A 24,357-nucleotide genomic window follows, 5' to 3' on the forward strand; every position below is an offset into this window, starting at 1 on the left:
TCCCGCTACGCTGAAGAAGACATTGCAACTGATCCTCGCAGACAGGAGAAGTTCCGTGACGGCCTTCAAGCTGACATCAAGCTCGCACTTCTAGTGCACGACTTTGCTGATTTCGCCACCTTGGTGAATAAGGCCATCAATGTTGAGACTGGTCTTCAAGAACACCAGAGCTCTCAAAGGCGCAACCGTGACACGGGCTCATCTTCGGGCCCGCCCTCGCAGAAGCGTTAGATATGGATCCCGAACAGCATGTACCGTCCAAATGCACCAGCCCCAAGGCAGTCTTACGCTGCACCTCGTCTGCCTACTGCTCCAACTAGGCTGCCAAGGCTTCCAGCTCCGCCACCCCAAGCTCCTGTTCCCACTCCCAATAATGGCCTGTGCTACAAGTGTGGTCAACCAGGTCACCGTGCTAGGGATTGCATTCAGAATCAGAATCAACTGGCCCTTCCAGCCGCTGGCCGTGGAAACAACCAGACCCGCAATAACAATGCCAAGTCTTATGGCCGTGTTCATGCCAACCACGTTGATCTGAATGAAGCTCAAGACCAGCCTGCTACTGTGATGGGTACACTCCTCGTAAATTCAGTACCAGCATCCGTTTTATTTGATACTGGTGCATCGCATTCATTCATGTCTGAAGATTTCGCATTCATGCATGGCATTAAAAGTGAAGACATGAATGCTTCACTATTAGTACACACCCCTGCGGGCCAATGTCGAACCTCCATGATTTGCAATGACGTCCCCGTTGAAATCGAAGGACTGGAATTCCTTGTCTCACCCATCGTACTAAAGTCTTGTAGCATTGACCTCATTCTGGGAATGAATTGGTTAAAGGCGCATACTGCTTCTATCGTTTGCGCCACTAAGACCGTCCATCTGCTACACCCTTCTGATGAAATAATTAGCTACGATGCTCATCTGGTTCGGAATGCCGAGGCCAGACTTTATGCCTTAAACGCATTGAACGCTGCACCACTTGAGGGCATTGAAAACATTCCCGTCGTGCGTGAATTCCTAGACGTCTTTCCTGAAGAACTTCCAGGGATTCCCCCTGCTAGAGCTGTCGAATTCGTCATCGACTTGAAACCAGGCACCACTCCTATAGCCAAGCGACCCTACAAGATGCCGCCGCATGAACTCCTTGAGCTTAAGGAGGAAATCGATAAATCTCTTCGAAGTGGTTTCATTCGCCCAAGTTGCTCTCCTTGGGGAGCACCTTCTCTCTTTGTCAAGAAGAAAGATGGGACAAACCGATTGGTCCAAGACTACCGTCCTATAAACCAAGCTACCATTCAGAATAAGTATCCTCTTCCTCGGATCAATGATCTGTATGATCAATTGGCTGGTTCATCAGTGTTCTCTAAACTCGACTTGAGGTTGGGTTACCACCAGATCCGTGTTCGTAAGGAGGATATCCCCAAGACCGCATTTGTGACTCGTTATGGTTCATACGAGTACACCGTCATGTCTTTCGGCTTGACCAATGCTCCAGCCACCTTCTCTCGCCTGATAAACTATATATTCATGGATTACCTCGACAAGTTCGTCGTGGTTTATCTGGATGATATCCTGATATTTTCCAAGAGTGAAGAAGAACATGCTGAACATCTTCGTCTTGTGCTGGAAAAGCTACGAGAGCATCAGCTATATGCCAAGTTCTCCAAGTGTGAATTCTGGCTTCCCGAAGTAACCTATCTCGGGCATGTCATCTCTAAAGATGGTATTGCCGTCAACCCTGAACGAGTCCAGGCTATTCTTGATTGGACTCCTCCGAAGAACGTTAAGCAAGTCAGAAGTTTTCTCGGTCTCGCCAGCTACTGCCGTCGATTCGTCGAGAACTTCTCCAAGATTGCCAGGCCTCTGACTAACCTATTGCATAAGGGCGTCAAGTTCCAATGGACAGATAAATGTCAGGAAAGTTTCCAGGCACTCAAGGACAAGTTGACTTCTGCCCCAGTACTAGCTCCTCCTGATACTAAGAAGGACTTCATCATTTACTCCGACGCTTCCCATCAAGGACTAGGCTGTGTCCTAATGCAAGAGCGCAAAGTGGTTGCTTATGCCTCTCGGCAATTGCGCCCTCACGAAGAGAACTACCCAGTTCACGACCTCGAACTTGCTGCTGTCATTCATGCGCTAAAACAGTGGCGACATTACCTACTCGGTAATCGTTGCGAGATCTTCACTGACCACCAAAGTCTGAAGTATCTGTTTACTCAGCCAGACCTGAACCTCCGTCAGCAGAGATGGATGGAGACGGTTGCAGACTTTGATTTGGGCATTTCCTATACCCCAGGCAAGGCTAATGTAATGGCTGATGCCTTGAGCCGCAAGTCTTACTGCAACCACCTCCAGGTTCACAAAGTTCAGTCCTCACTTGTTGAAGAATTCAGAAAGCTAAACCTCCATATTGTTCCTCCGGGTGCACTCGCTCCCCCTCCTCCGGAGTTCCGCAAGATGAATCTCCGTGTTGTTTCCCAGGGTTCCCTCTATACCCTGGCTGTTGAACCCGATCTCGTGGGCACCATAAAGACAATGCAGGGATTTGACTCTGAAGTCTACAAGATTAAGCAAGACCTCAAAGAAGGAAGTCCCTCATCCTTCACTATTGCTGATGATGGCGCCTTGTACTTCAAAGGCCGCCTAGTGGTGCCGTGTAAGAAGGAAAACCTGAATATGACTCAGGAAGGTTATGAAAGAAGCTCATGATACGCCTCTATGTATCCACCCTGGTAGTACAAAGATGTACCAAGACATCCGCCAGAGATTCTGGTGGTCTAACATGAAGCAAGACATTGCTCGTTATGTTGCTGAATGTGACGTTTGCCGTCGTATCAAAGCAGAACATCAAAGGCCTGCTGGAACTCTGCAACCTATATCTATTCCTGAATGGAAATGGGACCATGTCGAGATGGACTTCGTTACTGGATTTCCCAAATCGCAAAAGGGTAATGATGCTATTCTTGTCGTCATTGACCGACTTTCTAAGGTTGCACATTTTCTGGCGGTCAAAGAAACGATCACTGCTAGTCAGCTTGCAACTCTCTACATGTCCAGAATTGTTTCGCTTCACGGTATTCCACTGGTTATCAGTTCAGACCGTGGCAGCTTATTCACTTCAAGATTCTGGGCAAGTTTCCAAGAAGCTATGGGCACTCATCTGTCTTTCAGCACTGCTTTTCATCCTCAGTCACAAGGGCAAGTTGAACGTGTCAACCAAGTTCTCGAAGACATGCTTCGAGCTTGTGTTATTTCCTTCGGCAAGAAATGGGAGGAATCTCTTCCGTATGCTGAGTTCTCTTATAATAATAGCTATCAAGCTAGTCTGAAGATGGCCCCCTTCGAAGTGTTATATGGACGAAAGTGCCGAACCCCTCTGAACTGGTCAGAAACGGGGGAACGTCCACTCTTTGGTCCGGATATTATCCAACATGCCGGAGAGCAAGTCCGCATTATTCGCGAGAATCTCAAGACTGCTCAGTCACGCCAGAAGAGTAATTATGACCGTCATCATAAAGACATGGTCTATCAACCTGGCGAAAAGGCCTATCTTCGCGTTACACCAATGAAGGGTGCTCACCGCTTCGGGATCAAGGGCAAGCTAGCTCCTCGCTATATTGGCCCATTCACTATTCTGGAAAGGCGTGGAAAGGTGGCATATCAACTGGAGCTTCCGTCGAACCTTTCTCAGGTTCACGATGTGTTCCACGTATCACAACTTCGACGCTGCTTCAAGGACCCAATCCGAGCAGTGGACCATGAAGTGCTCGAATTGCAACAGGACCTCTCCTATAAAGAGCATCCGGTCCGCATTCTCGACCAAGCTGAACGCCGCACACGTCAGAAGGCGATCAAGTTCCTGAAGGTCCAGTGGTCGAATCACTCTGAAGACGAAGCCACCTGGGAACGCGAGGATCGTCTTCGTGATGAATACCCCGCACTGTTTCCTTCTACCTCCTAAATCTCGGGACGAGATTTCTTGTAGTGGAGGAGATTTGTAACGCCCGGATAATTAAGCTACAGTAATCCCTGCTAATGATGCCATGTCACCTCGGTTACCGTGATTAAACTCACGTTGATTCGAACCCGGTTCAAATTCAATTGAAAACATAGGCAAACAATAAAAGTTTTCAAAAATTAAATCTAAAATGTTCGGGGGTTGTCAAATATTACGAAGATAATTATGGTGAAGTAAACACATTTTTATAAAATGCATAAATATTTTAAATTGAATAAAACAGAAAGGAAAATAAATTAAAAAAAAAGAAACAAGTGAAAGAAAAAAAATATATAAAACAAAAACAACAGACACCCCCCCCCCCGCTGGGCCAACTGGCCCAGCTGGCCTCAGCCGCTCGAACGGGCCAGCCCACCCCGGTCCACCTCCCCTACTAACCCCTACCTCCACCGAAACCTAACCCTAACCGGCACACGATCCCCACTCCCCCCCATCTCTCTCGATCCCGTCTGGATCGGGGCCCCAGCGCCCGATCCCGCCCACATCGTTGCCCCCGTCGCCCCTCGCAGCCGTTCGTCGGATCGCCCACCACCTCGTCGGACCGCCCCCCGGCCGAACCGCTCCGTCCTCGACCTCCTCGCCGGATCTTCGTCGCCCGACCCCGCCACCGCCGGGTCGACCGCGCCCGCCGCCTCCCGAAGACCGCTCCGCCCGGAGCCCGCCCTCCCTCGCCGGACTGTCGCCACCTCCTCGAGCCCATTGCCTTCCCCCTGCAGCTCCCCTGTGAGCACCCCCTCCTATCCTCCTTCCCCTCCTTCCTTGCGTCGCGCGCGTGCGCCGGTATACACCACGGTGCCCCGCTGCGCCCCCCCCGGCCTGCTCACTGCAGCCTGTGCACGCTCCCGTGCGTGGCCACGTTGCCGCTAGCCGGTAGGCCGCCCGCCTAGTCCGCGCCTGCTTCCGCGCGCCCGCGCCGGCCCCATCCACCGCTGCTCCACGGCTCACCGGAGCCCGCCTCCCCTGGTGGCCTTGGGCACGCGTCCGCGCGACGCCGTCCCCTGCGCTCGCCGCCGCCGCGAACTGCGGCCTCGGTCAGTCGGCGCCCGGGTCCGGCGCCCCTGGGCTCCGTCCGCCGCACCCGGGTTAGCCTCGACGGGTGTCCACACCCGTGCCCGTTTGCCCGTTTGGCCCCTGGGGCCTATGACAGATGGGCCCCATGCCCATAACGTTTTATTAAAAAAAAGAGGAATTAGAAATAAAAATAATAAATAAATAAATGATTTAATAAAATTAATTATTAATTAGTTAATTATCTAATGAATTAATTAAGTTAATTAATCTGGTTTAATTAATTTAATTAACTAGTTAAGTTTAATTAACCTGATCAATTAACCTAAACCCTAATTAAACTAACAGTGTATGACAGGTGGGTCCCACGGGACCCACATGTCAGGTTGACCAGGTCAACGGTCAACGCTGACTGCTGACGTCAGCATGACATCATGCTGACGTCATAATTCCATTTTTCGAATTAATTAAATAATTAATTAAATTTCAGAAATTAATAAAATTTTTAGAAAATCATATCTTTTAATCCGTAACTCGGATTAAAATATTTTCAACATGAAAGTTGCTTAGAACGACGAGGCGAACCCGGATACGCAACCCGTTCGTCCACCACACACCTCTAACATACCAAACATGCAACTTTCCCCCTCCGGCTCCTCTGCCCGAAAACACGAAACACCGGGAATACTTTCCCGGATGATTCCCCCCTTAACCAGTACCACCTCATACCACGTTAGGGCACGCCTAGCATCGCTTCTTGACATGTCATGCATCGATATGCATCTGTTTACTTGGTATTCATTGTTTCTTCCCCCTCTTCTCTCCGGTAGACTACGAGACCGACGCTGCTGCTGCCCAGTTCGACTACGGAGTTGACGACCCCTCTCTCTTGCCAGAGCAACCAGGCAAGCCCCCCCCCCCCTTGATCACCAGATATCGCCTATTCTACTCTATACTGCTTGCATTAGAGTAGTGTAGCATGTTACTGCTTTCCGTTGATCCTATTCTGATGCATAGCCTGACATTGTTACTACACCTGTTGATACCTTACCTGCAATCCTAAATGCTTAGTATAGGATGCTAGTTTATCATCATTGGCCCTACATTCTTGTCAGTCTGCCTTGCTATACTATTGGGCCGTGATCACTCGGGAGGTGATCACGGGTATATACTATACATACATACATACTATACAGATGGTGACTAAAGTCGGGTCAGCTCGAAGAGTACCCGCGAGTGATTCACGGATTGGGGGCTGAAAGGACCTTTGTCCCGACGGCCCTCTGTGTGGATCTTTGTGGCGGAGCGACAGGGCAGGTTGAGACCGCCTAGGAGAGAGGTGGGCCTGGCCCTGTTCGGCGTTCGCGGACACTTAACACGCTTAACGAGATCTTGGTATTTGATCTGAGTTGGCTACGAGCCTATACGCACTAACCATCTACGTGGGAGTAGTTATGGGTATCCCGACGTCGTGGTATCAGCCGAAGCACTTCAGACGTCAGCGACGGAGCGGCGCGCGCCGGATTGGAACGTAAGCCTGCTCTTGTATTAAGGGGGCTAGTTCTGCTTCCGGCCGCCCTCGCAACGTGCAGGTGTGCTATGGGCGATGGGCCCAGACCCCTGTGCGCTTAGGTTTAGACCGGCGTGCTGGCCTCTCTGTTTTGCCTAGGTGGGGCTGCGACGTGTTGATCTTCCGCGGCCGGGCATGACCCAGGAAAGTGTGTCCGGCCAAATGGGATCGAGCGTGTTGGGTTATGTGGTGCACCCCTGCAGGGAAGTTAATCTATTCGAATAGCCGTGATCTTCGGTAACAGGATGACTTGGAGTTGTACCTTGACCTTATGACAACTAGAACCGGATACTTAATAAAACACACCCTTCCAAGTGCCAGATACAACCGGTGGTCGCTCTACCTCAGGGATATGAGGAGGGGATCGCCGGGTAGGATTATGCTATGAGATGCTACTTGGAGATGCTACTTGGAGGACTTCAATTTACTCTCTTCTACTTGATGCAAGACGGTGGCGGCGAGAAGCGTAGTCTTCGACATGATTAGTTATCCCCCTCTTATTCTGGCATTCTGCAGTTCAGTCCACTGATATGGCCTCCTTACACATATACCCATGCATATGTAGTGTAGTTCCTTGCTTGCGAGTACTTTGGATGAGTACTCACGGTTGCTTTCTCCCCCCTTTTTCCCCTTTCCCTTCTTTCTGGTTGTCGCAACCAGATGCTGGAGTCTAGGAGCCAGACGCCACCGTCGACGACGACCCCTACTACACCGGAGGTGCCTACTACTACGTGCTGCCCGCTGACGACGACCTGGAGTAGTTTAGGAGGATCCCAGGCAGGAGGCCTGCACCTCTTTCGATCTGTATCCCAGTTTGTGCTAGCCTTCTTAAGGCAAACTTGTTTAACTTATGTCTGTACTTGCTTCCGCTGACTCGTCTATGATCGAGCACTTGTATTCGAGCCCTCGAGGCCCCTGGCTTGTATTATGATGCTTGTATGACTTATTTTATTTGTAGAGTTGTGTTGTGATATCTTCCCGTGAGTCCCTGATCTTGATCGTACACATTTGCGTGCATGATTAGTGTACGATTGAATCGGGGGCGTCACAGATTGGGTCTTTGTCCATCACATCATTCTCCTAATGATGTGATCCCGTTATCAATGACATCCAATGTCCATGGTCAGGAAACCGTAACCATATATTGATCAACGAGCTAGTCAACTAGAGGCTTACTAGGGACATTGTGTTGTCTATGTATCCACACATGTATCTGAGTTTCCAATCAATACAATTCTAGCATGGATAATAAACGATTATCATGAACAAGGAAATATAATAATAACTAATTTATTATTGCCTTTAGGGCATATTTCCAACAAAAACCCAACCATAGCATTAAAGTATCAAGTCCTCTTTATCCCATACGCAAACAACCTACTTACTCGGGTCTGTGCTTCTGTCACTCACGCCACCCACCATAAGCAAATCATAAACATATTGCAAACCCTACAACGGGGATCCCTCACGCTTGCGCGACACGGAGAGCATCATAGGACAGCACCAATAATAAAACATGCAACTCAAACCAATCTTGATTATCAATAAATCCATAGGACAAAACGGATCTACTCAAACATCATAGGATAGCCATACATCATTGGGAAATAATACATAGTGTTGAGCACCATGTTTAAGTAGAGATTACAGCGGGTAAGAGAGAGGTTACACAGCTGCATAGAGGGAGGGGAGAGTTGGTGATGATGGCGGTGAAGTTGTTGGTGAAGATTGCGGTGATGATGATGGCCCCGGTGGCACTCCGGCGCCACCGGAAGCGAGGGGAAGAGAGCCTCCCTCCTTCTTCTTCTTCCTTGACCTTCTCCCTAGATGGGAGAAGGGTTTCCCCTCTGGTCCATGGTCTTCATGGTGTGGGACGGGCGATAGCCCCTCCGAGATTGGATCTGTCTCTCTGTTTCTTAATGGGACAGTTGAACAATACTTTAAGATCATCTCCCTTGATGCAGAGGGCTTTCTAAATCATTGAGATTTCTTAAAAAGACATGAAAGAAGAATAAAACACCCAAAGTTGTTGAGCGCGTATGTGATCGAACACCTAACTACAACGTCATCAAATTTTGATCATTGTATTCATGCAATTTACAAGGTTCTAGTATTTCCATCAACTTGTGATGGGTTTTACTTTCTTCTCCTCGTGTTATGAAGGAACTATGCTCTAGTTCAAAAGTTGTGTGATGATCTAAATATATTAAAGCAAGACGGAGGCCCGCTGGCTAGTTCTTTCTGCTGGCATGGTTGTCCTTGAAAGATACATTTTTTTAATAAAGGGCACCTTTTATGAAGGAACCATGCTTTAGTTCAAAAATTGTGATACAAGCGTAATGAACACACACCCGGCCTCCATGAAACTTTAATGTATACTATATATCTGCTTTGTCCTATTGTTTGTAGGAACACGGCCTCTCATGTGAACGTACGCCACAAACCTCCATGTATTACCTTTGTATCATGTTTTCTAGAGCAGCAAGTTGAGTAATACACTAATACTATTCTTTTTTGTATGGAGCAGTTGAACAATACTTTAAGCATTCTCTCTTGCGCTGCAGAGGGTTTTTTCAATCATTGAGATTTATTAACATAAAACTCAACATCAACGATAGTAAAATACCCAAAATCTGTTGAATGTGAATGCGACCGAACACCTAATTGGAATGTTATCAACATTTGATTGTATGATAGTATGTGAGATAGGTCAGTCATCCTAAGAAATTATGAGAGATACTGTTACAGTGTAGAGTTCACAAACCTAATCACCATCAACTAAGAAGTAGCTATGAGAAATCTTGACATTGATCGGGGTCCTAATTCAGAAACTCATTTATTTGATTAAGCGCAGCTGTTTGCTGGTATTATTACGTTCAAGTTGAATCTCGATCCGCCCCTCTGCTACTTGTATCTTCCATCCCGATTACCTTATTCAAAACTGCCAGATCTAATTTTCCGATTGAATCCTTATGACCACGTTATTATGGCATAATTCTACCACTGCCTGGTTATTAAAGTTAGTTTAAGTAAATTTAGTGTGCCTGTTTCTTATTCAGCCCGGTTATCAAGTCATACTACAAGTATAAGCCATAGGGTACACCCGGTTATTCGTGCTGCTCTGCTTTGGTTCCAAAGTGCATGTGCTGGGCATGTGGATGGATCAACTAACGATGTGATTGGAAGTTATTTAAACTTAAAAAGATTAAATAAGATGGAACAGCGACCTGACAGAACCCCACCTTATGTAATTATTACTTAATTAGCCCGGCCCGTCAATGGCCCTCGTTCCCGTCAACTTCCACCCAGCTGCGCCACTGCCTTTTGCCTTCGCCGGAGAGCACCTGCACCTGCTGCTACAACCAGCTACTCTACCTCCATGCGGGTGAGACGCTCCGGAGGAGAAGCATAGCTGCTGCGCACGGAGGCGGCGTGCCGGCGGATGAGCAAAACTGCTGCTCGCGGTAGCTGAGTTCCGGAGGAGGAGGTGAGCTGCTGCTCCCGGTGCGACACGTCGGACGAGGATCTGAGCTGCTGGTCCTGTAGGTGACGCGCTAGATCGTCAACGCATCTTCTCCTCACCATCGCCGCCACGGCCACGCTGACCCCAAGATCTCGACATCAGTATCGTCCATCCATCTTAGAGGTTGGTGAGGCAGTTCAAGTGTGATTTATCTCTGTTTACACATGGCTAAGAAAGCTTCCTGCTTGAATTTGACATTACCTTATTATTGCAGAAAAAATAACCAGCAACAATGGCGATGGTGTTGGATGCATTTGCATCCTACCTGGTGGACATGCTCACGCAGGTAGCAACTAATGAGGTGAAGACGATGTTGGGCGTCTCCGGCGACATCGACAAGATGGGAGACAAGCTTCGGGACCTCAAAAACTTCCTGGCCGATGCCGATAGGAGGAACATCACCGATGATACTGTTCGAGAGTGGGTGGGGCTGCTCAAGCGTACCATGTACGAAGCTATTGACATCCTTGATCTCTGCCGGCTCAAGGCCATGGAGCGTGGACCATCCTCGGTAAATGCAGGGAGTTTCAATCCCTTGCTCTTCTGCATGAGGAACCCCTTCCATGCTCGTGAGATCGGCACCCGCATCAAGGCGCTCAACCAGAGGCTTGACGACATCAAGGAACGGAGCGTTGCTTTCCAATTTGTCAATCTCTGGTCCTATGGGGATCATTATAGCAATACCCATGCCTCTCGCCATGGTAATCTAAGCCGAGAGATGGTGGGGGACTTTGACCGGTCTGCTGTTGTTGGGCACAAGATTGAAGAAGACACAAGAGCACTGGTGGTCCAGATCATGCAAACGGAAAAGGATGTCAACAATGTCATCACAGTGGTCGCTATCGTAGGTGTTGGCGGGATCGGCAAGACCACCCTCGCCCAGAAGGTCTTCAATGATGATGCCATCCAAGGCTGGTTCAGCAAAAAGATATGGTTGAGCGTCAACCAAAACTTCAGTGAGGTTGAGCTACTGAGAAGAGCCATCATAGGTGCCGGTGAAAACGCCCAGCTAGCTGGAAATGCAAAGGACACGCTTCACCGAGCCCTAATGCGGGCCTTGAAGGACCACAAGACCTTGCTGGTAATGGATGATCTGTGGGACAAAGGAGCTTGGGAGGGTGTGCTCAGAATACCCTTAGCCAATGTTGCTGCTTCAGGCAGTTGTGTCCTCATCACAACTAGAGAAGGACGCGTTGCCCAAGGGGTGATAGCTATACAGCCCTACCACCAGGTCGACACAGTAGCACCAGATGATACTTGGTCATTGCTCAAGCAGCAGGTATGTACTTAATTAAACGTTGAATATCTTTCATTATCTCTATCTACTTATTAGCAGTACTATGTAGTTAATTAAGAGAAATGTTAGGATGCTGCCAAATTAATATGTGCCACTAATCACGTGTAATTCTGTGACTTGTATGTACTATTGCCTCTTGGAAGTAAGAAGTTGTCAGTAATTTTGTAGGGCTAGATATAAAGTATGTATGTTATGTTATATTTGGAAGCCATTGCACAAGTCTTCGGTATGTAGGAGAAAGATAAGTAAATACATTAATAACATTTCTTTTTGTCATGTACTTTTTGTACTTTGAGCAGTACATTTACTAACCTTTTCTTGCGGAAGTAATAACATTTCTTTTTGACATATACTTTCTGTACTTTGAGTATGAAAATAGTCAATCATACCTTGATAAATGGACAAATACATCAACTAGTCCTCTTAAGAGGTAAAACTGAGCGCCTTAGAGGATCTTGGTACATAGTTAATTAACTGTATCGGTCCCTTGTACTGTATGTTCGCATGTATGCTCAAGTGAGATCGATGAAGATCACATCAATACGCTAAAGGATATCGGACTGAAAATTGTACAGAAATGCGGTTGTTTACCAATTGTTGTTAAAGTAATGGGAGGACTCTTGCGTGAAAGAGGGGGGCTACATAGTGACTGGCAGCGGGTTTTGGATGATTCTAAATGGTCAACAACTAAAATGCCCAATGAGCTCAACCACATAGTATACTTAAGCTATGAATATATGCCTTCTTACCTGAAGCAGTGCTTTCTGTACTACTCTCTTCTTTCTAAAAGAAATAATTTTACTATGGATCAAGTTGTTGCAATGTGGATGAGCGAAGGACTTATTCATGGAAACTCTAGTGATTTGGAAGAATTAGGAATAAATTACTACAAGGAGTTGGTATCTAGGAACCTGATAGAGCCACATAAATCGTATGCTGAAATATGGATTTGCAATATGCATGATGGTGTTCGCTCATTTGCTCAATATATGACTAAAGATGAAGCACTCATAGCTCAAGATGAAGAAAATGATATTCTTACTAAACTTAGTTCACAAAACTTCCTTCGATTGTCCATAGAAACTGACCGATCAGTATCAAGTGAACTTGATTGGAAATCTCTACAGGTGCAGCAATCAGTGAGAACATTGATCTCAACTGTCCAGATTAAGATGAAGCCTGGTGATTCATTGGCTACTTTTTCTAGTTTGCGGACTCTGCATATGGAATTTGGAGATATGGCTGTATTGGTTGAATCACTGCATCAACTCAAGCACCTGAGGTATCTTGCACTAGTAAATGCTGATATATTTGTACTTCCGAGAAACATTGGCAAGATGAAACTGTTGCAATTCCTTGACATTTCTGGATGTACAAAATTGGTGAATCTTCCCGATAGCATTGTGAAGTTTGGCCAGCTGAGGTTACTTTCACTTCCCAATGCAAGTATGGTACCTAGAGGGTTTAGTAGTCTGACAAATATGAGGAGACTAATTATGTTTCGAGCCCACATGGATGGCGATTGGTGTAGTTTCCCAACTCAAGTTTCTTGCATTAACTGAATTAGAGAATGTATCTGCTGCCTCGTTTGCTGCTAATGCTAGGCTCGGCGAGAAGATGTGTTTTATCAACCTACAACTGTACTGCACAAGTAAACTGGGAGATGATGGGTTGGTCAAAGAGAAGGAAGGTGTCTCTGAGGGAGAGCAAGAGCGAATTGAGAAGGTTCTCTATAAGCTTTGCCCTCCACCTAGTGTAGAATATCTTACAATCAATGGGTATTTTGGCCGGCAACTCCCGAGCTGGATGCTGTCCACATCAATGGTGCCCCTAAACAACTTGAAGACTATATATTTTTTTGATCTGACTTGTTGCACACAACTTTTCAATGGGTTGTCCCAACTCCCCAATCTGCAGTTTCTACAGCGGAAAGGTGTGGTTGGTCCCGGGAGTAGTCTGCCCCATTATCGTCCCCGTCGACTTCACGCGAAGATTCGTGCAGTAGTGACCAGAGCCCCAGACGATTTCCAGCAGTAGCGTGCTTATCCAGTGTGTTTGACCGAACTAACAGCGGTGGATAGATCCTAGGGGTAGGTTGCAGGTCCTGGTGTAGGCAGCAGGGGCTAGGCCAGCCACTGTACAGGCCTGACAGGAATGACAGATCGGTCACTGTTTAACCCACAGTGGTATTTTCGAGTTGAAAACGACGCAACAACCTGAGTGGAGAGAGAGGGAGAGAATAAATGTGAGGAGAGAGCCTCTTTTGCGGTCGTGGGAGAAAGAAAGAGTGTCAGGAAGGAGAGACATGTTGTGTGAAAGAGAAGAGAGAGAAAGATTTGTTTACCATGAGAGAGAGAGAGAGCGACGTGAATGCTTTTTTAACCTGAGCGACGTGAATATTGGGAACAGAGAGAAAGGAAACAGTGAGGAGGAGTGAGGCGTTAGAGCAATAGCTTCCGTAAATATCAAATAATTACTGTTTACAAAAAGTTGAGAAAATAACACCTCAATAATCCCTGTAAAACCCAAAAAAATTGTGAGATCTTTAATAATACAACGTCATTCCCGCATCTAGCCAACACAATCATAGTTGGACATGTACATTTAGTCAACATAAAGATATTTGGATACATGTACAAACCTGGACCTAGTACATTTATCCGGCACATGTTGGAAATATTAGCACTTTTTCAATTAGACTAATCCACTAGTAAACAATAAGCATGGCATAAAAGGTATGCATCTCATAGCTATACCTAAGCATACTAGCACATAAAAAACAGAAAAGCGAACCATCTATGAGCAGCACATATACGGCTAGTACAAGTACGAATAAACGAGGGATGAACATATCATACCCTCCGGTTGGCCAGGCCAACGCGGCGGCGGCAACAGCAGCCTCGGCATCATCCGTGGCCTTCTTCTTAGTGGCGGCGTCGTCGGCCATGGTGTCGATGCAGGGGAAGTAGTGAAAGCAGATGCGGACGGAGTTGGGGACGGATCGGGAGCAGTCGCGTCGAGACGCTCCCCAAAAATCTTATTGCCGTTCTCCCGGGCAGTATCTCGAATGACAGGGTTCCGGAGGCACCTGCTCTCCCGACCAGCTGTGCACGCGGTCATTGGGATGGGGTCGCCGAAGACAGCACAGAGTGAGGAACAGTAGATGACGGTTAGGTCACGCGAGAGGGAGTGAGTGAGTGACGAGGTGAGGCGTGGCGAGGCGGACGACGGAGGAGGAGCGCGCGTGTATCACTCCTTTTCCCAAGCTCTCAATGGCAAGTGGTAGAGCAGCCCTTATATAAGGGGTCTCAGCTCTCCTCAACTAGCAAGGTGAAACTAAATTTCCCACCACCTGCCATCTCATACATGGGCCTCAAGGTTAACCAGAGATTAGTGTCTTATATGGGCCTAAGCTCATCCATAATCCAACAGCACAACCATACACCACCCAAAAATAAGATTTCTACCAAGCAAAATACAGCGCCCATCCAAAATTACTTGTCTTAGCTTTGTCTAGATACAAACTTGCCTAATACTAAAATGTGTCTAAATACATCTGTATCTTGATAAGTCTAAGACAAGTAATTTGACACGGAAGGAGTAAATAATTTCCCCCACCTAACAGAATTAAACAAAATGAAAACGGTTTCTTCACGTGGGCGCTCTGCGACTTATACCGAAAAACGGTTTTTTCGCTCGGCCGCGCCCCCTGGCGGCGGCGAGGGAGGAGGGAGGAGGAGGGGAGGCCGGCGGCGGGAGGATCTGGGCGCCCTCCCCGACCGCCTCGCGGGTGGCGGCGTGGGAGGGAAGGCTTTCGCGAGAGGGAGCGATCGCGTACGACTATACTGCCTCCTTCGGCGAGGAGTGCTCGCTAAGTTCGATCAATGCCGCCACCGGTGACGGTAGATTTATGGTAACGCTTCTCCGACAGGGTACCTCGAGTCCGTCTCGTACAACCATTGGTTATGGCTGGCGTACCATCTGTAACGTCATTTGACAGCACCAGCCTATTTTGTGTTTTGTGAGCTTGTGGGAGAAATGTGGAAAGGGTCTGAAATTTATATACGAATGGAGTAGGAGACATAGACAGATAAAGAGGGGGATATAGAGATGAAACATGATAAAGAAGCAAAATGGGTAGTCGGTCGTCAAGTTAGAACGAATGGTTTGCAAGTTATGGGGGTTTGCATATGAATAACAAGATGGTTTACTATTAAAGCATCAACAAACCAGAATATCTCGCCGGACCGGGTTTGTCCCAACAAACTGACCACACAAAGCATAGGTCAATTGTAAGCTACAAACTAATACATGAGAACTTGGACCAGCTGACCACACAAAGCATAGGTCAATTGTAAGCTACAAACTAATACATGAGAACTTAGACCAGGTACATTCAGCCGATGAAGCCATACTTCGCCCTGGTACATTTAGCCAACATTCCGAGAACAACAGTCGTTCTGGTATATGGTACATATAAGACTTGGATGTTTTTCCTAGTAGACATTTATGGTGAGTCTAAACTTGTTCCTTGAACACACGTTCATTCTTGTTCCAGGTACATATAAGTCTGAAATGATGTTTCAGGTATACATAGCCCTCACATGATGTTCTGGGTATACATAAGTCTCAGATGATGTTCATAACTCATCATAAATGTGCATCCGGAACACCATCCGAGGATTATATGTACCTGGAACAAGCACGGTTGTGTGTTCCTGGAACAAGATCGAATCTCACCACAAATGTGTAACAAGAACAGTATCTGAGGATTATATGTACATGGAAGAAGAACAACTATTGTTCTCGGAACAAGTTCAGAATTTACCACAAATATATACCTGAACACCTTTCGAAGTTTATATGTACATGGAACAAGAACAACCGTTGTTCCCAAAACAAGTTCAGAACTCGCCACAAATGTGTAATCGGAACACCATCGGGCTTCTATGTAGCCGGAATAAGAACGACAATGCACTAGTAGAAAAAGGATCAAATGTGAGACACATTACTGCTGGTTTGCATTTGAGCCGGTACTAATGTGTCCATTAGTGCCAGTTCAAACGACTAGGCGGGAGGAGATCTTTAGTACCGGTTCAGGGCGAACCTATAGTACCGGTTCATGTCACGAACCGGCACTAAAGAGGCTGGGGCCCGGCCAGCCCCTTTAGTACCGGTTCGTGGCACGAACCGGTAGTAAAGAGGTTGTGGCAGGCTGTTTTTAGTCCCACCTCGCTCCCCTAGCAAGATTTCTATCACCTTAAATATGTTAATTCTCAACCTATCACAAGCACTTGGTCTTCACTGAACTCTATGTGTAGAATTTGTGGTCGCAATATAAGTCTTCACCGGTTTCTAAACCGTTGAGGACTCATATTGACAATTCAGATTGTACACAAAAAGATCATTGATAATCAATGTATTTTTTATGATAATTAATGTTTTTAAACTTATTTGAGCTCCAGCCTATTTTTCTGTTCAGTATGCAGCATTCAAAGCGACGTCATCAATTTTCAACACGTTCTGACATCATCTATGTCGGAGTATTAGGGTTTCGGATGAGGAAGCAAAAATATTCACAAAGAAACTAAATACAGTAAAAAAACTACTCAGAATAAATAGAAGAAAATAAATAAAACACAAAATATAAAAACTATATAAAAAATTACTCAAAAATAAATAGAAGAAAATAAATAATGCAGAAAAGAAAAAAACTATATAAAAAATTTGGCAAAAAATAAAATCGATGCTCCAAAAATATTATTTTTAAAAATGTTTTGAAGAATCAATTTTTTTGCCATGTATTTCACGAATTTCATTTTGCTATAAAGTTTTGCAAGCAACGAAAACATTTGTCAATGTCTAATTTTTTATTTAAAAAATCAATTTTACTATTCACTCGAGTTCGTACTGAGCTCAGAAAAGGACTTCCGTAGCAAATATAATCTTATTCCGGATACGTTCATGTTCCAGGAACAGGAGTTTGTCATGCTTCAGGCACGTCGCGAGTCCTCTGCCACGTACATTTTGTGGGGGATCTGTACCAGGTACGTATGTCACGGCCGATGTTCTAATGTGCCAATGCAGCAACGAACAGTTCCGGTACAGCCCGGGCAGGCGGGGAGGCCCGTGTTCTACACCAGCCAATTGCTCACGCATGCCAACACGCGCGAAGTGGACATCCTGTTTCTGTACGCCTGTTTCTTTTCGTTTTCTTTTAATCTTACTCGGCATGATTGGACATCGCGCATGGCCATGCTAGTATAGACGCTCAGCACACTGACAAAATATGGTCTCAACGCTACGCCCGTGTCAGTAGCATTATTAATGGTTTAGTCGAACACAGGCAAAGATAGTAGATCGAGCGTCAATTTTAAGTATGATTTGCTTCAAACACCCGTTGTAGTGTGCAGCGACTATCAGTATCAGGCACATGAACAGTATACGTTCACGTAAACATATTATGCCTTATGATAAGGATATGGTTATTATGTAAATGTGAATGATCGAGGTCTTAAGAAAGACACAACCACACGTCCTCATCAAATTTATCAAACCCTTGCGACGTGACTATTGTTTGAAGCGCCACGTATCATGCATGCGCGGCTCTCGTGAATCACCGTCCGAAAAGAATCGCAGCCAGCTACGGTTTATAGGCTATATAGCTACCATTGACAGATGTGACAATACAACTTTATCGGACATCAAATTTTGACTGAGAAAAGCGTGGCCTTGCCTGGATGGGTGACGACCGCGGTATGTATTGCTTCAGGAGGTGATTTGCGCTTTCGCTTCTCTGTGTACTAGTCATTCCAGCACAAAAAACACTTGAGAAATAAGGTTCGGCCCACTTCTCACAGTTTGAATAAAGGGCATTCAGATACTTGTTTTGAGATAGATTATACTTGTCCAAGAGCTTTGACCAACTTTCTTCGAACTCAGAAACATCTATTATCTCATCTATAATCTTGTGAAATTCGTATTTGAATCCGCTCTTCTTGCTGTAAGCGTAACCAAGATGTTCCTTTGCACATTTCAGCACGTGCCACTTGCACCATCTGTGCCTTGTGTGTGGAAGAGTAGATTTGATAGCTCCCTCCATGGATTTACACTGGTCTGCAAATGAAACATGTGGATTAATAAATAGATAAACAACACTTACTGGATAATAGTATATGAGAGCAGAGATAAGCGTTGAGGAGCCAACCTGTTAGCACTGTGACAGGATGTTTCCCATTCATTACCTCCACAAAAATTTTAAAAGCCCACTCAAAACCAACTATTGTCTCCTCACGCATCAGAACACCTCCAAAGATGGTTGACTGGTAATGGTTATTGACTCCAACAAATATGCCAAATGGCATATTGTACAGGTTAGTCCTATAAGTTGTGTCAAATGTCACTACATCACCGAAATATACATAGTCTTGCCTATTCTTCCCAGTGCACCACAATATAAACTTTGGCGATCCTTCATCATCAGTAGCCACACGTACTGGCAAGTAAGGGTCTGCTGCTTTCATATCATCTAATAATCTGGCTGTTTTTCTCATGTCCTCTGAATTGAGTCTTGTGCAAGACGTGAGCATAGGTACCTCAAGTTTTCCTTGCGGAACGGAGCGCCAGTGCATTCTCCATGTGTCGCATTGAGAATATCGTAGACCTTGCTGAGACTCATATTATTTTCCCTAAGATTGTTCACAAAGTCTTTGAGAAATGGATCTATCTCACTGTGCGAGTGCCATTGTCTTGTTTCCTCACGGCTCTCAGAGAGAGGATGGTTATGCTCATTGCTGAATATGCTAACGTACCACCCGTCATCTTCAGTTCGAAGGAGACGCATCCTTGCTTTACATTCTGTCCGACAAGTTGCAGAGTTTTCCTTTTCAGGCTTACCCTGCATATGGGTTGCATCTCAGTTTTAGTACTAAAATTCAAAATGAAAATGTTCTGTAGTACTAGTTGTGATACATGCATGTCAGTGTGAATAAATTTTGCAGGGAGGAGATATGTCATAACATACCTGACACTGACACACTAACTCATGCATCAGCTGATAATCAGCTTCCCCCCACCTTGACTTCCCATGACGAATACCAAATCCATTCTCCCACGAGTACAAATTATACTGCTCATAAGCTTCTTGTGCTGAATCAAAAGTCATACCAACAACAGGAGCGAAAGTGTCGGGTCCTTGCTTGTCTTTTGCATTTAGAAGACAAGTTTCAATCGCACTATGTTTACTCGGTGTGGCTCTTTTAGCAGATCCTGATGTTTTTCTGTTCCTGAATCATGCAAATAATGATATGTCGTCAGTGAACTCACGATCGAGTCAGAACACATATTTTCTCGGATGATGAAAAAGGGAGGCATGATCGAGAGCTATTATATACCAACTCTAATATATGCAATTAAAAAGGAAAGATGATTTCGTCTGTCTTGGTCTATGGTGTATGGTCACGGTCCGATAACTGAATCTATACGGAGATATGATGTCACTGGTCTCACCTGCGTTTCCACCCTCCTGGATTCGGGGTATGGCAGATCTCTGGATGCACTTGTGCTGCGTCTTCCGCCTGTACATCAGTGAGCCCGCGTTCATCCACCACTAGTAGGAAAAGGGGCTTTTACCCCGGTTCATAAGGGCCTTTAGTCCCGGTTCTGGAACCGGGACTAAAGGGTCGTTACTAATGCCCTAGACCTTTAGTCCCGGTTCTTAGACGAACCGGGACTAAAGGCCGTCCACGTGGCCGGTGCGGGGAGCCCAGGCAGGAGGGCCTTTGGTCCCGGTTGGTGCCACCAACCGGGACCAATAGGCAGGGCCTTTTGTCCCGGTTGGTGTCATCAACCGGGACCAATAGGCATCCACGCGTCAGCAGCTGGCAGGAGCTGAGGTTTTTGTTTTTTTTGAAAGGGGCTGGTTTAGGGGTTATCGGGGGTTAATTTAGGTGTTTCATATATTGTGTTAGTTAGCTAATTAATAGAGAGAAGTGTCCTCTCTCACTAGTAGAAAAATGGTCAAACGTGAAGCACATTAGTGCCGGTTTGTATTTGAGCCGGCACTAATATATACATTAGTGCCGGTTCCAATGGATAGCCGGACCGCTTTCATTAGTACCGGTTCGTGGCGAACCTTTAGCACCGGTTCGTGTCACGAACCGGTACTAATGAGAGTGGTGGCAGGATGTTGTCAGAGTGGGGCCCCTCCAGCACCTTTAGTACCGGTTCGTGCCACGAACCGGTACTAAAGGTCGTCCTATATAAACCCTTCGTCCATCAGCACTCTGTTCTTCCCCCTTTCCCCTCTCCGGCCCTCTCCTCTGTTCTTTCCTTCTTCCTCTCGAGTTCATCACAAAATTTGCCCAAAATTTGTCAAGATTTGAAGGCCCTCATCCATTCAAATGATCACAAAGGTTAGCAACTTTGTCCTTTCATCTCTCATTGCTAGATTAGCTCTTGCATTGGTTTATATAGTGATTAATTTGTGAGTTTACTAATTTGGGAGGATATATATATATATATATATATATATGTGCTAGTATTTGATTTATATGCAATTTGAGGTCAAAAATAACACTTAGTTTGCATATGTAGGTGTGGTTTACTTAGTGCCTTCTAAATCTCCATCGTAGCCACCGTCGATCGCCCGCACCGTCCCGTCGCCGGCACCACCTTGTGGTGAGCCTCTTGTTCATGAAATTTTATATAAAAATTGATGTTTGTGTGATTTGGATATATAGTTACTCGTATAATTATCTTACCCGTACGTTGTTTGTTATACATATAGTGCCATGGTTTTGATATCCGTCCCCGTCGGCCCTAGTCCTTGTTATGATTCGGATGTGGTATGTATATTCTCTTTTAAAACTAGTTGCATTTCGTGTTTATGACAAATTATGCCCATCAAGTTGACATAGAAATTTTTTCTAGGAGGTATCTGAACCGGAAATTCCAACCGACCCTATTGCCGAGAGGTTAAATTTAGTTGAAAGAGAAAACGAGTACTTGAAAGAAAAATTGAAAAGAATTGAGGGGGAGAAGATGGAATTGGAGTTGCATGTTGCCGATGTCGTCGATGATCACAAGATCAAGATGGAGAAAATGCGCTTGAAGATTAGAAAGATTAGAAAATATGCCATCGATAGTGAGGCTTGGTATCATTATGCTGTTGGATCCATTGTTACCTTAGTTGCGATCTTGATCGTATTTGTTGTTGCATTTAAATGCTTTAGCTAGAGAGTTATTTGTTTGTTGCATTTAAGTGTTGTATGAACTTTATGTATGAACTTGTATTAATTTGGTCTATTCGGTGTTGTGTAATGAAGATGAGCCGGCAATGGATGTACGATGACCGATGCTCTCCCCAGTTCGTTGAGGGCGTGCGTACTTTTCTGCTTGCGGCTGAGGCAAACAAGCGGGCGGATGGTTTTATGCCTTGTCCATGTGCTCGCTGTAAGAATGGTCACAATTACTCTACGTCAAGAACCATTCACGTCCACCTGTTTAAGACCGGTTTCATGCCCCATTATAATGTTTGGACCAAGCACGGAGAAAGAGGGGTTATGATGGAAGACAATGAAGAAGAAGAGGACGACGACAGCTATCCTGGCCATGGGTTCCCTGAATACGATGATACAACAATGGGGGAAGAAGCTGAGCCGGTAATGCGGGAAGAAGCTGAGCCGGCAATGCGGGAAGAAGCTGAAGAAGAGGCATCAGATGAGCCCGTTGATGATCTAGGTCGGGCCATTGCCGATGCAAAGAGAAACTGCGCAAGTGATTTGGAGAAGAAGAAGTTGCAGCGCATGTTAGAGGATCACAAAAAATTGTTGTACCCGAATTGCGTAGGTGACAAGAAAAAGCTGGGCACCACACTGGAATTGCTGCAATGGAAGGCAGAGAATGGTGTATCTGACAAGGGATTTGGAAAGTTGCTGGTAATGATAAAGGATATGCTTCCAAAGGACAACGAATTGCCCGAGAGTACGTACGAAGCAAAGAAGGTTGTCTGCCCTCTAGGGTTAGAGGTGCAGAAGATACATGCATGCCCTAATGATTGCATCCTCTACCGCGGTGAGTACGAGGATTTGAACGCTTGCCCGGTATGTGGTGCATTGCGCTATAAGATCTGCCGCGATGACCCTGGTGATGTCGAGGGCCGGCGCCCCAGGAAGAAGATTCCTGCCAAGGTGATGTGGTATGCTCCTATAATACCACGGTTGAAACGTTTGTTCCAAAACAAAGAGCATGCCAAGGCGATGCGATGGCACAGAGAAGACCGTAAGAAAGACGGAAAGTTGAGAGTACCCGCTGACGGGTCGCAGTGGAGAAAAATCGAAAGAAAGTACGGGAAGGAGTTTGCAGATGACGCAAGGAGCGTATGGTTTGGTCTAAGCGCAGATGGCATTAATCCTTTTGGGGAGCAGAGCAGCAACCATAGCACCTGGCCTGTGACTCTATGTTTGTATAACCTTCCTCCTTGGTTGTGCATGAAGCGGAAGTTCATTATGATGCCAGTGCTCATCCAAGGCCCTAAGCAACCCGGCAACGACATTGATGTGTACCTAAGGCCATTAGTTGAAGAACTCTTACAACTGTGGAATGGAACAGGTGTACGTGCGTGGGATGAGCACATGGGGGAAGAATTTGACCTAAAGGCGTTGCTGTTCGTGACCATCAATGATTGGCCTGCTCTCAGTAACCTTTCAGGACAGACAAACAAGGGATACCGCGCATGCACGCACTGTTTGGACGGTACTGACAGTATATATTTGGCTAATAAGAATGTGTACCTGGGACATCGTCGATTTCTTCCGAGCAGGCATCCCGTAAGAAAGAAAGGCAAGCATTTCAAAGGTGAGGCGGATCACCGGACGAAGCCTCGCCACCGTACTGGTGCTGATGTACATGATATGGTCAAGGATTTGAAGGTGGTCTTTGGAAAGGGTCCTGGTGGACAACCTGTTCCGAATGACGCTGACGGACGCGCACCCATGTGGAAGAAGAAATCTATATTTTGGGACCTGCCCTATTGGAAAGACCTCGAGGTCCGCTCCGCAATCGACGTGATGCACGTGACGAAGAATCTTTGTGTGACCCTGCTTGGCTTCTTGGGCGTGTATGGGAAGACAAAAGATACACCTGAGGCACGGGAGGACCAGCAACGTATGCACGGAAAAGACGGCATACATCAGGGTCATGCAAGCTACGCTCTTACCAAAGAAGAGAAGGAAATCTTCTTTGAATGCCTGCTCAGTATTAAGGTACCGTCTGGCTTCTCGTCGAATATAAAGGGAATAATAAACATGGCAGAGAAAAAGTTCCAGAACCTAAAGTCTCATGACTGCCACGTGATTATGACGCAACTGCTTCCGGTTGCATTGAGGGGGCTTCTACCGGAAAACGTTCGATTAGCCATTGTGAAGCTATGTGCATTTCTCAATGCAATCTCTCAGAAGGTAATCGATCCAGAAATCATACCAAGGTTACAGAATGATTTGGTGCAATGTCTTGTCAGTTTCGAGTTGGTGTTCCCACCATCCTTCTTCAACATCATGACGCACGTCCTAGTTCACCTATGCGAAGAGATTAACGTTTTGGGTCCTGTATTTCTACACAATATGTTCCCCTTTGAGAGGTTCATGGGAGTCTTAAAGAAATATGTTCATAACCGTGCTAGGCCAGAAGGAAGCATCTCCAAGGGCCGTCAAAATGAGGAGGTCATTGAGTTTTGTATTGACTTTATTCCTGACCTTAAGCCGATTGGTGTTCCTGAATCGCGGCATAAGGGCAGACTGGATGGAAAAGGCACGCTAGGAGGGGAACAAATAATATGTATGGACGGACATTCTCTCACTGAAGCACACTACACAGTTCTACAGAATTCCGCCTTGGTGGCTCCGTATATGGATGAACACAAGAATTTGCTACGCTCC

The 24,357-nt window shown here is 46.0% G+C and overlaps 1 pseudogene; it reads left to right on the forward strand.

Moving 5' to 3' along the window:
* The first annotated feature begins 9,951 nt into the window (after positions 1-9,951).
* LOC123153991 (putative disease resistance protein RGA3) overlaps positions 9,952-24,357 on the forward strand; it is a 47,948-nt pseudogene continuing 33,542 nt past the window's right edge.

The sequence above is a fragment of the Triticum aestivum genome, chromosome 7A (assembly GCF_018294505.1).
Source record: "Triticum aestivum cultivar Chinese Spring chromosome 7A, IWGSC CS RefSeq v2.1, whole genome shotgun sequence".
NCBI classification, from domain to species: Eukaryota; Viridiplantae; Streptophyta; class Magnoliopsida; order Poales; family Poaceae; genus Triticum; species Triticum aestivum.